The 12,327-nt window shown below is 40.2% G+C and overlaps 1 long non-coding RNA gene across 5 annotated transcripts in view; it reads right to left on the bottom strand.

Annotated features, from left to right (window-relative positions):
* Positions 1-6,854: 6,854 nt before the first annotated feature.
* LOC120714730 overlaps positions 6,855-12,327 on the bottom strand; it is a 35,013-nt gene continuing 29,540 nt past the window's right edge. Inside the window, exons 1-5 of one of the 5 annotated variants that reach the window (XR_005691496.1) lie at positions 10,847-11,429; positions 9,216-9,339; positions 8,394-8,537; positions 8,058-8,290; positions 6,855-7,857 (exon numbers count right to left, since the gene is read on the bottom strand). This is a non-coding gene — a long non-coding RNA (uncharacterized LOC120714730). Of the gene's footprint in view, positions 7,858-8,057; positions 8,291-8,393; positions 8,538-9,215; positions 10,035-10,846; positions 11,430-12,327 lie in introns of those variants that run through there. The other 4 variants (XR_005691498.1, XR_005691497.1, XR_005691495.1 and 1 more) reach the window with 4 other exon arrangements.

Here is a 12,327-nt window from a genome sequence, read left to right as displayed (position 1 = left end):
CCCATTTGTTTGTGAAGCATGCTGGTCAGAAAGTTAGGGTCGCTGTCAATTTTTCAATGTTTTTGAAATGTTTCTTGTTTTGTATCGTTGTCTCCTATAATATTTATTGGTTGTTTATTTGTTTATTAATTCATTAATTTATGTTCGTGTTGCTGTGTGTGTTTCTGTGTTGTTCACAACATTAGAGTTCAGCTTTGATTGCAATTTGTTTGTAGGATTATTCAATTATTTTGTGTTTCCTAACATGTTAGCATAGTTACTGTATGCAAAGAATTAATATATATGTTGTTCCATGGTTTACTGGTGTTGAGCTTCCGCTATAGCCCCTGTTTCTGGTCTATTTGTTAGTTTATTTTAACTGGTGGTTTCTTCTTTAATTGGATGTAATTGTTATTTGTTTTTGGTTTTCGTTTCAATTAATAAGTGCTGTATTGGAATGACATTTTTATTACCGTTGTTTTGTCTTTCCTATTACTTGGTGTTCCTAATCCTTTTTTTGTATTATTTTGAATTACAACATTTTTGAAATTTGACTTTTATGCACAGGTTGAAAATGACATATTATCGGTATTAATGTTCTTTTAAAAGTTATTCAGCAGTTCTTGGAGAGTGGTTTTGGGATATAATATATCACATGTAACCCTTCTGGATGATATCCAACAAGTTTGATGCAGAACTATTGTTTTCAGTGACAGGTTATAGTCCACAATCACTTTTTGGCAGGCTGAAATATTTTGTTCTTGTACAAGTTATTCAGCAGTTCTAAGGGACTGTTTGAGATATAATATTTGACATATGACCCATCTGAATGACATGCAGCAAGTTTGAAGCAGAAATAGTGTTTCAGTGACAAGATATAGGCGGCAATCACTTTTTGGCAGGCTGAAAATGGCATATTATGGGTATTAATGTTCCTTTAAAAGTTATTCAGCAGATCTTGGAGAGTGTTTGGGATATAATATGTCACATGTAACCCTTCTGGATGATATCCAACAAGTTTGAAACAGAAATATTGTTTCAGTGACAAGTTATAGTCCACAATCACTTTTTGGCAGGCTGAAAAATGGCATATTATCAGTGTTATTGTTCTTGTACAAGTTATTCAGCAGTTCTAAGGGACTGTTTGAGATATAATATTTGACATATGACCCATCTGAATGACTTCCAGCAAGTTTGAAGCAGAAATATTCTTTCAGTGACAAGATATAGGCGGCAATCACTTTTTGGCAGGCTGAAAATGGCATATTATGGGTATTAATGTTCTTTTAAAAGTTATTCAGCAGATCTGGAGAGTGTTTGGGATCTAATATGTCACATGTAACCCTTCTGGATGATATCCAAAAATTTTGAAGCAGAAACATTGTTTCAGTGACAAGTTATAGGCAGCAATCACTTTTTGGCAGCTCGAAAATGACATTATTGGTATTAATTTCTTTTAAAAGTTATTCAGCAGTTCTTGGAGAGTGTTTGGGATATAATATGTCACATGTAACCCTTCTGGATGATATCCAACAATTTTGAAGCAGAAACATTGTTTCAGTGACAAGATATAGGTGGCAATCACTTTTTGGCAGGCTTAAAATGGCATATTATGGGTATTAATGATCCTTTAAAAGTTATTCAGCATTTCTTAGAGACTGTTTGGGATATGATGTGCCACTATCATCCTTTGGATGATACCCAACAAGTTTGAAGCAGAAATATTGTTTCAGTGACAGATATAGTCCACAATCACTTTTTGGCAGGCTGAAAATGGCAATTATCGGTATTAATGTTCTTTAAAGTTATTCAGCAGTTCTTGGGAGTGTTGGGATATAATATGTCACGTGTAACCCATCTGATGATATCCAACAAGTTTGAAGCAGAAATATTGTTTCAGTGACAAGATATAGGTGGCAATCACTTTTTGGCAGGCTTAAAATGGATATTAGTATGTTAATGTTCCTTTAAAAGTTATTCAGCATTTCTTAGAGACTGTTTGGGATATGATGTGCCACATATCATCCTTTTGGATGATACCCAACAAGTTTGAAGCAGAAATATTGTTTCAGTGACAAGATATAGGCCACAATCACTTTTTGGCAGGTTGAAAATTGCATATTGTCAGTTTTATTGTTCCCTTAATGGTAATTTAGCAGTTCTGAGGGACTGTTTGAGATGTAATTTGACATATGACTGTTATGGCCCTGGCCATAATCTGTTTTGGTGGTTGTTTTGTGGTTGTTTTCTTTGTCTGTGCCTTTAAGTCTTTGCAGGTCCCTGAGTGGATGAGCAGACGGCTGCCGATTGGTCTGCCGATCATGTGGTCGCATTCAAAATCCCTCACCAGCAGTTGTCCTGGGGCAGCCACTGACAGCAGCAGCAGACCTGACCCTGGCCTCCAAAACCTGAGACATTTGTGCCTGTGACTTTGTGCAACCTTCTGAGTTCTGTATATAGTGTGTACATTAGTTTTCATTGTAAATAGCACATTGTAAATAGCACTGGAACAGAAGGGGTGAGCTGCCTTATTGTTTTCCTTGCACTGTTTTCTCCTGTTTATTTCAGTTAGGGAGTTAGGTGTAGCGCTTGTCTTTTGTTTGATGTTTGATTTCACATAGGGTTTAGATAGCACCTCCTCCTGACTTAGCTTGTTTTGTTTGTTATTTTGGCCTTTGTTCACCCCGGAGCTTCATTTTTGCAGTGTAGAAAAATAAACCACCATTCACTAAGAGATTGGTTTTCCCTCTGTGTATGGTTTTGGGGACCAGGGCGGGGCAATTTTCCAAACCTATGTTGCATCCCTGTACCCCTAGACTGGGGCGTAACAATGACCCTTCTGAATGACATCCACCAAGTTTGAAGCAGAAATAGTATTTCAGTGACAAGTTATAGTCCACAGTCACTTTTTGGCAGGTCGAAAATGGCATATTATGGGTATTAATGGTCCTTTAATAGTTATTCAACAGTCCTTAGAGACTGTTTGAGATATAATGTGTCACATGTAACCCTTTTGGATGATACCCAACAAGTTTGATGCAGAAATATTGTTTCAGTGACAAGATATAGTCCACAATCACTTTTTGGCAGGCTGAAAATGGCATATTATCGGTATTAATGTTCTTTTAAAAGTTATTCAGCAGTTCTTGGAGAGTGTTTGGGATATAATATATCACATGTAACCCTTCTGGAATATATCCAACAAGTTTGAAGCCGAAATATTGTTTCAGTGACAGGTTATAGGCCACAATCACTTTTTGGTAGCGCTAAAATGCCATGTTCAGTCGTTATTCTGAACAAACAAGAAAGAGTCATGGTGATACTGGCACAATAGGTCTTTATTGTTTTAACTACTATTCGACAGTCTTATAACAAATATGAACAACAAGAGTAGACATCAGGGCTGGACTGGGACAAAAAATCAGCCCGGGCATTTTGACTAGAGACCGGCCCACCAGGTATTATAGGAAAAACCATAAAGCCTTTGAATGAAAACAAACGTCGTTGTGACAGTGATGTACACTGTCTTGTTGGTACATACGTATCAATCTAATAAACTTAAACCTACACCATCCTCCCTATTCTGGTATTCTAAGCAGTACTTAGCTGAAACCCAAAGACTGCTTGGTTGAGTTAACTTCCTGAACTATCTACAACATATGGTGGAAACCTGAAATTAAGACAGAGAAGACTAGAGGTGAGACATGACCATTACTGAATATTAAAAATAATAAATGACAGATTTAGTGATATTTTCATAAACTATTTATTTACCACATCAATAAACAGCATGGCAGGGCAAAATATTTTTTATAACATGGCAACCTTTTAAAAGTGAAAGGAGACAGAAAGACAGGTGAGAAAGAATAAAACTTAACTGACTTTTTGATGCCATTTTACACAAAGTACTAGTACAGTATCTAGAAAATGTGGGAAAATACTGGCATCATGTCCAGTACTTTCTTCTGAAGAAATTATGTTGGGACCCTGAAAAAAACTTACTATGTACAATAATGGATTTCTATAAATTTGACATCAGATGAAAATTTTGGTTGTAAGATTCGGATAATTATTTGTTGAAAGCTAGAAATTTTAAATGAGAATAACCTGATCAGCGCTCATGATTCAGTAAGGACATCTCCTGGTTTCATCTTCATGTTTCCCTCTCACCAGATAACCAAACCGATATCATGACCAGCAGCTTTACAGCTGTGGCTCCAACAAACATCAGCTGATACTAGAAAGTAATATTAAATAAATTCTAACAACAGCTTATCAAGTTTAAAGGCGCTTCTGCTGTTTAACACGACCTCCGCTAGTTTCCTCTTTCTGGCGCAAAGCGGGAGATAAACAAGCAAGAGAGAAACGCTGATCAGCTGATCATTGATCAGTTTCATGATTGAAGTAGCAGCAGGAGAGGGAGGGGGGAGAATGAGAGAAGAAGAGGCAGCTGTGCAGCAAAGACACAGAATAACTCCAGCTTTGTGTCTTTTTTTTTATTGTAGCTGAAGTACGGGACAAATCGCTTTTATTTTCATCTCAATACAAAACGCATAATATTAACTCTGAATACCAGAGGATTCCGTTTTTTATGGCACGGTTGGCAACTCTACTAACTAACCATATGAATAAAATAAAGTTCACCAGTAACATCATAGCACCCACCCAACTGTACAGAAACTCCATCATGCTAGCTAGTACACAGTAAGAGTTATTGTAACTGACTGTAGCACAACATTAGCACAAGTTAGCACAAGGAAAATAAACTATACCTAAACTTGGTTTGACCCAGATAGACTGCAGGTCATAACTTCTTACCTGAAGCTCATTTCACCTGACAGTCGGACTGGCGGCCGTCTTGGGTCTCTCCACCTCCAGTCCTTTCCCCCATCCAGCTGCTGGCCTCCACCACTTGCTAATTTTACTGAATCTGTGAAAGCGCCACCATAGCCACTACCAAACAACTGAGTTATTTTTACATGTCTGCCAGCATCTGTCCAATCCGCCACCTTTCACTGTTTACACGGTTAGGAAAACAAGACAACAACAAAACATTGGGCCATTTAAAAGGCAAAATTAGCATCGGCCCACCGGGCAAATGCCCGGTATACCCGATGCCCCACAGACAGACTGAGGCCCCGCCGCTATTTTTGAGTGCAAAAGTGTGTGGTCTCCAGCTAATGGAAAAGGCTGATCGCACGATGTGCGCGTAGTGCTCTTTAAATAGAACAATTTGCCCCATTCTCTTCGCCCGTCATGTGGCCACATGTGGCGGGCTAGCAGGTTAGTAACATACAGGCCCGGGTTCGAGCCCTCGGCTCACCTGCCTCTGTATGTTCACCTGCTAGGGGGAGGTCCAGGCGGGCGATCTTGGACTGAAAATTCCAAGGGATGACCCCTCGTAGCCTGGGCTTCCCCTGACTTTTTTTTCTTTGCTTTGGTTTTTTTCTTTTACCTGCCAGCAACAAACACACCTCCTTGTTGTCATGGCTACCAAGGACCACTCTTCTTCTGCCAACAAGTCATTGCCTGACAAAACATTATTTCCTATGTTTCCCTGCTTTTTTTTTTTTTAATCTCTTGTGTTTTAGACAAAAAGAAAAGAAAAAGATCTACAGATTCAGGCTTTTCTTTACCTGTGGTAGTCGGGTAGAATGTCGTCACTGACACTGCTTTAATATGAAAACAAACTTTCTCAAACAAAAAACAAAACAAAAAAGGAGTGGGTCGGTGTGTCATCTTTACCGAGCACCATACATGTTTTGCCTCACATTCAAATTATTATTTTTCCTTTTCAAAAATAATTCAGAGAGAAAAAAACAGAGAAGTCAAATATATCAAATTTGCACGAATCTTCTAGTGAAGGTGCCTCCTCCTTCTGACCTTAGGGTAACTAATTTCTCAGACAGTGACATGACAGTGCGCTGGGAAGCTGCAGCTGATGATGATGTTTCTTACCTCACTAAGTGGAGGCGACCTGAGACAGGTGGGGAAGAACTATTGGATTGTTGGAGTACATATTATGAAGTAAAAAAATACAATATCTCAATAAACTGTTGTCCTGTGTCTTAAGGAGTATGAGATATCACTGTCTGCACTCTATGGAGATGGAGCTCAGAGTGAAGCTGTGGCCATACGCTACAGCACCTGTGAGTCACACATTTTCTGATCCTGAACGTTTGTCAAACTCAGGAGGGGAGAGCCTGAAACCATTTACCTAAGTCACATTAGCAGCAGTGTTCAGCCTAAAAAATAGACAAGTTAAAGTCACCATTGAGTCATGCATCCATATTATTTGTTTATTTATTAAATTATTTTCGAGACACTGTTAGTTGTTAGAAGCCAGTGTTTTAATGATAGGACATATATGACAGTAATGAGACAACCTAAGATATCCAAGATTAGCACAAAAACACAAATAGAATCACAGAAAGCGTGTTTCTCTCCCGTTAGTCTTTAGGCCCAGTTACCTTTTACTTTTCTGTGGTCAGTAGCCCTTCATGTCATATTCTGTCTCTATGTACAATATAGCATTACTAATACAATAACCTGTACGTAAATGAACTTCATTGTGTAATTGATGGCAGTTCTCAAAGTACTAGTCACTTAAAGGTTAAATTTCACATCTAAATTCTCATCTTTGAATAACTAGAACTCTGAGCTATGAAATAAATGTAGTGAGGTTAAAGTATCAAATCAAAGTATCAAATTCTCTGTTATACTTTACATTTATTTTCTAATAAAACACTTTGCTCTGCTGCCAAAATAATTTCCCCCTTTAAAGGAACAAAGTGAGTGTTAAGTGTCGTTAGCTGTGGTACTTTATCTCTTCTATGATGTTGCTGCAGGGTCTGGTGGAGGCCCGACCAGCCTCACGGTTTCTGATGAGACTGCCGTCAGCATGGTGATCAGCTGGGTACCTCCCAGTGCTCATGTCCTCCAGTATCACATGTCCTACATGGCTTTGTTTGTTTTCTGGCTTTTTTCTGTCTCTCTACACACTTTGTGGGTAAGCAGTGCGAGTGTGGTCAGGTCAGACCACTCCAGTATCTGTGTGTCATGGAGACCAGTATCTGCCGTTGATGGATATCCAATTGTAATCCAGGATGTAAAAGGTATTCTGTAATCACGTCTACAGTGATGTGAAAAGGTGTTTGCCCCCTTCCTGGTTTCCTAGTGTTTTGCATATTTATCACACTTACATGTTTCCGATCATCAAACTCATTTTAATATTAGACACAGATAAGACAAGTTAATACAAAATGCAGTTTTTAAATGATGATTTCATAGATTAGGGAGAAAGATTATCCAAACCTCCCTGGTCCTGTGTAAAAACAAATTGCCCCTCTTGTTAAATCAAGGGTTAACTGTGATTAACCAATTTTGGAAACCTCAGTTCAGTGTTACTAAACACACTCAGGCCTGATTAATTGCAGACTTGTGAATCAAGAAATCAGTTAAATAGAACCTGTGTGACAAAGTGAAACAGGCTAAAAGACCTCAAAGAGCAACACATCGTGTCACCAGCCATCCTCCTGGTCCTCAGTGTTAATGCCCACTTAACTGGGTCCTTCAGTGGAAAGGCTCAAGCAGATGAAGCCTAATATAACAAGATGAGACTGACAAATATTCTATTTGAATGTTTAAAAAGAAAAATATCACAGTATCTATGCTTTCACTGAGCATATACCTGCATCAATGATGAACTCTCAAGGCTGAAAAGTCCTGGCTTTGGTCAGCCACGGTCCACTCACACGCACACGTCACCAATCCCTGACTGCTCGATCATAACAGCAATTGGGCTGCTGGGAACATGACGGCCGTTCTTCTTGATGTTAACAAGGTGCTCACCAATCTCCCTGGGAACAAACGAGATTCCTAAGACAGACAAAACAGATGTTAACAACGCTTATTCTCGTGTGTGCATGCAGCCCGTTTCAGTTGCTCCTGCTTCTTTCTCCACGCTTTAACTTTTATTACTTTCCCCCTCTGTCTTTTACTTAGGGGTTAATAAAGTATTTGGATTCTGATGAGTCTCATTGTTTAGCAAACTTCTCACTTATCAGATGGACACTCACCAATGTGAGCGTTACGCAGCATCTTCAGCAGGCAGGGCTCCTCTGGGCCTGAGGGTGTTGTAAGAGGGGCTGTCAGCTGGCTGAGGTCACGCTCTCCTATGTCCAGTGGAATATCTGCAGCAGAGCCCGCCTTCAGTGAAGTATGTTGGCTGGAAGGCTTTGAGGCCCGTCTTTGCCACTCCAGGGTCAGAGACCTTCACCTTGTTTGGATGACAGCCTGCTCCGACATTCATCTGTGGGCACAAACACCAAAACTCAAGAGACTTTACAGTGAGAAGAAAAGGCAAACCTTGCATGCCAGAGTGAAAGTGAGAGAGTGTGTGAGTGCATACTCACCCTGAATGGACTCTCAGGGATGTTAGTGTCTCCCCAGGAGACCATCACAGTGTGCTTCACAGGCTTACGTGGGGTGTAGGTGCAGGTGTATGTGCTGTTGCTATTATCCTTAACCTGGACATCCACAGAATTGACTTCACCATCCTGTGCAGAAGACAAGGGATTATAGATCAATCAGATTTAACACACCGTATTTTTCGGACCATAAGGCGCACCAGTTTATAAGGCGCACTGTCGATGAACAGGTCTGGTTTCATCCATGAGGCGCACTGGACTATAAAACGCATTAAGCGAAACAAAACAGCCAGATAAGTCAAACTTTACTCAACTCTTTCTTCTTGCTTCCTCCACTTCCGTACCATTGATTCATTCATGTTGAAATCTCTCGCAGCTGCTCTATTCTCATGTTCTACTGCGTGACTGACAGCCTTGAGTTTGAAATCCGCTTCGTCAGCATGTCTCTTAACAGGTGGCATTTTGGGGTCATGATCCACACACAATACAGTAATATTATGTTGCAGCACAGTACGTATCACTCCGCCAGGCTCCTGACTACGTAGCCGTAATGCTCCGACAATCCATCAAGCGGTGCGACTTCGTAGCTTACCAAAGTTGTACTAAAACACTTTTTGACAGATTTTTTAGCGCTGTGTATCACATAAAATCGGTTCAAGGTCAGTAAGCACAAGCAAAATTCATACATAAGGCGCACTGTCGATTTTTGAGATAATTAAAGGATTTTAAGTGCGACTCATAGTCCGAAAAATACGGTACATACAATATATTTAACATATTTGTGATCATATACAAAGCCAGATATACCTGGGCTATAATTTTCAGAGGAGCTTTTCCTCCTTGCTTGGCATCAACTGTGAGTTCACTGGGTTTTCCAACAGCCAGACCACTGCTCTGTAGGCCTGGACCGTACGCCTTAACCTAGAGAAAACTATTTTAAACAAACAATTAAAAAAGGAACAAGTCAAAGATCTACTATAGCCAAAAGATCATTTACAGACTATAGCGCTGTGGAAAAATATTTGCCTCCTTTCTGATTTCGTATCTTATTCCATATTTGTCACACTTACACGTTTCAGATCAATAAATTTTAATATTAGACAAGAATGTCTCATATTAAACGGCAGTTTTCAAGGGGAAAAAGCTATCCAAACATACTTGGTCCTATATGAAAAAGTAATTGCACCGAAAACCCGATACCTTGTGTGTCACCTCTGACACCAAGAACTGTAGCAAGCGTTTGGTGCTAGAGGTCACATTTTGAGTTTGTGAAGATATTTAAGGTCGACACACGTAATTAGCGGCAGGTGTGTTGTTGATCGGGAGGAAGCAAACAGTTTGTGTCCGCTGTGCTGCTGTTAAATCCTGGAAATAAAGAATCTGAAGGACAAGATGAGTAAGGCTGGAGTTATTGGACTGTATCAAGTTTAATCAGTTCATGCATACCAGTGACATTGCGTCACCCCTGCCAACGAACACCCCAGTGGCTTCAAGCCTAGGCTTAGCCTCTACAGGAGAGGTTTCAGCCATGAAAAGTGTGTCCATCACAAGCCCACCACCATGATCTCAGGTCTTGAGGCAACAATCGTGAAAACTAATCTTAACTGAGAGTGTTGGATGTCCTCATTGTTGCAGAGCACATGGACAGCATACTCGCCTGGTTCTGTGGGCCAGCAGCACATGTCACACCATCCATCACCCTTGTCATCACATTCAATCTTGGTCTGAGAGAAACCTGAAGGGAAATAGAGCAACTTCAGAGAAGAAACTGAAGCTAATCAGCACATGCTTTCAGGACCCCCCTTGTACCAACATTATCTCCAACAGCCTCACCACACCAGCAAACATCAGCTGATACTAGAAAGTAATATTAAATAAATTCTAACAACAGCTTATCAAGTTTAAAGGCGCTTCTGCTGTTTAACACGACCTCTGCTAGTTTCCTCTTTCTGGCGCAAAGCGGGAGATAAACAAGCAAGAGAGAAATGCTGATCAGCTGATCATTGATCAGTTTCATGATTGAAGTAGCAGCAGGAGAGGGAGGGGGGAGAGTGAGAGAAGAAGAGGCAGCTGTGCAGCAAAGACACAGAATAACTCCAGCTTTGTGTCTTTTGTTTTATTGTAGCTGAAGTACGGGACAAATCACTTTTATTTTCAGCTCAATACAAAACGCATAATATTAACTCTGAATACCAGAGGATTCCGTTTTTTATGGCACGGTTGGCAACTCTACTAACTAACCATATGAATAAAATAAAGTTCACCAGTAACATCATAGCACCCACCCAACTGTACAGAAACTCCATCATGCTAGCTAGTACACAGTAAGAGTTATTGTAACTGACTGTAGCACAACGTTAGCACAAGTTAGCACAAGGAAAATAAACTCCACCTAAACTTGGTTTGACCCAGATAGACTGCAGGTCATAACTTCTTACCTGAAGCTCATTTCACCTGACAGTTGGACTGGCGGCCGCCTTGGGTCTCTCCACCTCCAGTCCTTTCCCCCATCCAGCTGCTGGCCTCCACCACTTGCTAATTTTACTGAATCTGTGAAAGCTCCACCATAGCCACTACCAAACAATTGAGTTATTTTTACACGTCTGCCAGCATCTGTCCAATCCGCCACCTTTCACTGTTTACATGGTTAGGAAAAAAAGACAACAACAAAACATTGGGCCATTTAAAGGGCAAAATTAGCATCGGCCCACCGGGCAAATGCCCGGTATACCCGATGGCCAGTCGAGCTATGGTAGACATACTAAACCTGTAGGGATTAATTATTCCATCGGATGCGTGTAGTCATTCGTGACTGCGCTACACACTGAAAGCAACTGTCTGATAAGCGTCATAATTCGGTTACAAGAAACGTTAAAGCTCCATAAATGCATACCTTTGCCTAATAACAAAGGCATAAATGTGTTTGGGTTTTTTTTCCCCCCCACGTTATATCAGTTGCACGGAAGTAGCTGGCAACGCAAGTAATCCGGGCGCTGCAGCTTTAAGCAGCTGCGCGCCCTCCCGCGGATGGCAATCACTTTCTGGCTGGCAATCACTTTCTGGCTGACAATCACTTTTAGACACAACACCGGCAAATGCTCTGCGCTACCTGCCGGCCATGGAATTCGTGCAAATTTGATATATTTGACTTCTCTGTTGTTTTCTCTATGAATTATTTTTGAAAAGGAAAAATAATAATTTGAATGTGAGGCAAAACATGTATGGTGCTCGGTAAAGATGACACACCGACCCACTTCTTTTTTTGTTTTTGTTTTTTGTTTGAGAAAGTTTGTTTTCATATTAAAGCAGTGTCAGTGACGTCATTCTACCCGACTACCACAGGTAAAGAAAAGCCTGAATCTGTAGATCTACTGACCACAGAAAAGTAAAAGGTAACTGGGCCTAAAGACTAACGGGAGAGAAACATGCTTTCTGTGATTCTATTTGTGTTTTTGTGGTAATCTTGGATATCTTAGGTTGTCTCATTACTGTCATATATGTCCTATCATTAAAACACTGGCTTCTAACAACTAACAGTGTCTCGAAAATAATTTAATAAATAAACAAATAATATGGATGCATGACTTTTAACTTGTCTATTTTTTAGGCTGAACACTGCTGCTAATGTGACTTAGGTAAATGGTTTCAGGCTCTCCCCTCCTGAGTTTGACAAACGTTCAGGATCAGAAAATGTGTGACTCACAGGTGCTGTAGCGTATGGCCACAGCTTCACTCTGAGCTCCATCTCCATAGAGTGCAGACAGTGATATCTCATACTCCTTAAGACACAGGACAACAGTTTATTGAGATATTGTATTTTTTTACTTCATAATATGTACTCCAACAATCCAATAGTTCTTTCCCACCTGTCTCAGGTCGCCTCCACTTAGTGAGGTAAGAAACATCATCATCAGCTGCA

This window comes from Simochromis diagramma, unplaced genomic scaffold (genome assembly GCF_900408965.1).
Source record: "Simochromis diagramma unplaced genomic scaffold, fSimDia1.1 OVJJ01000421.1, whole genome shotgun sequence".
In the NCBI taxonomy this organism is placed as follows: domain Eukaryota; kingdom Metazoa; phylum Chordata; class Actinopteri; order Cichliformes; family Cichlidae; genus Simochromis; species Simochromis diagramma.
This window is presented reverse-complemented; position numbering and strand designations above follow the sequence as displayed.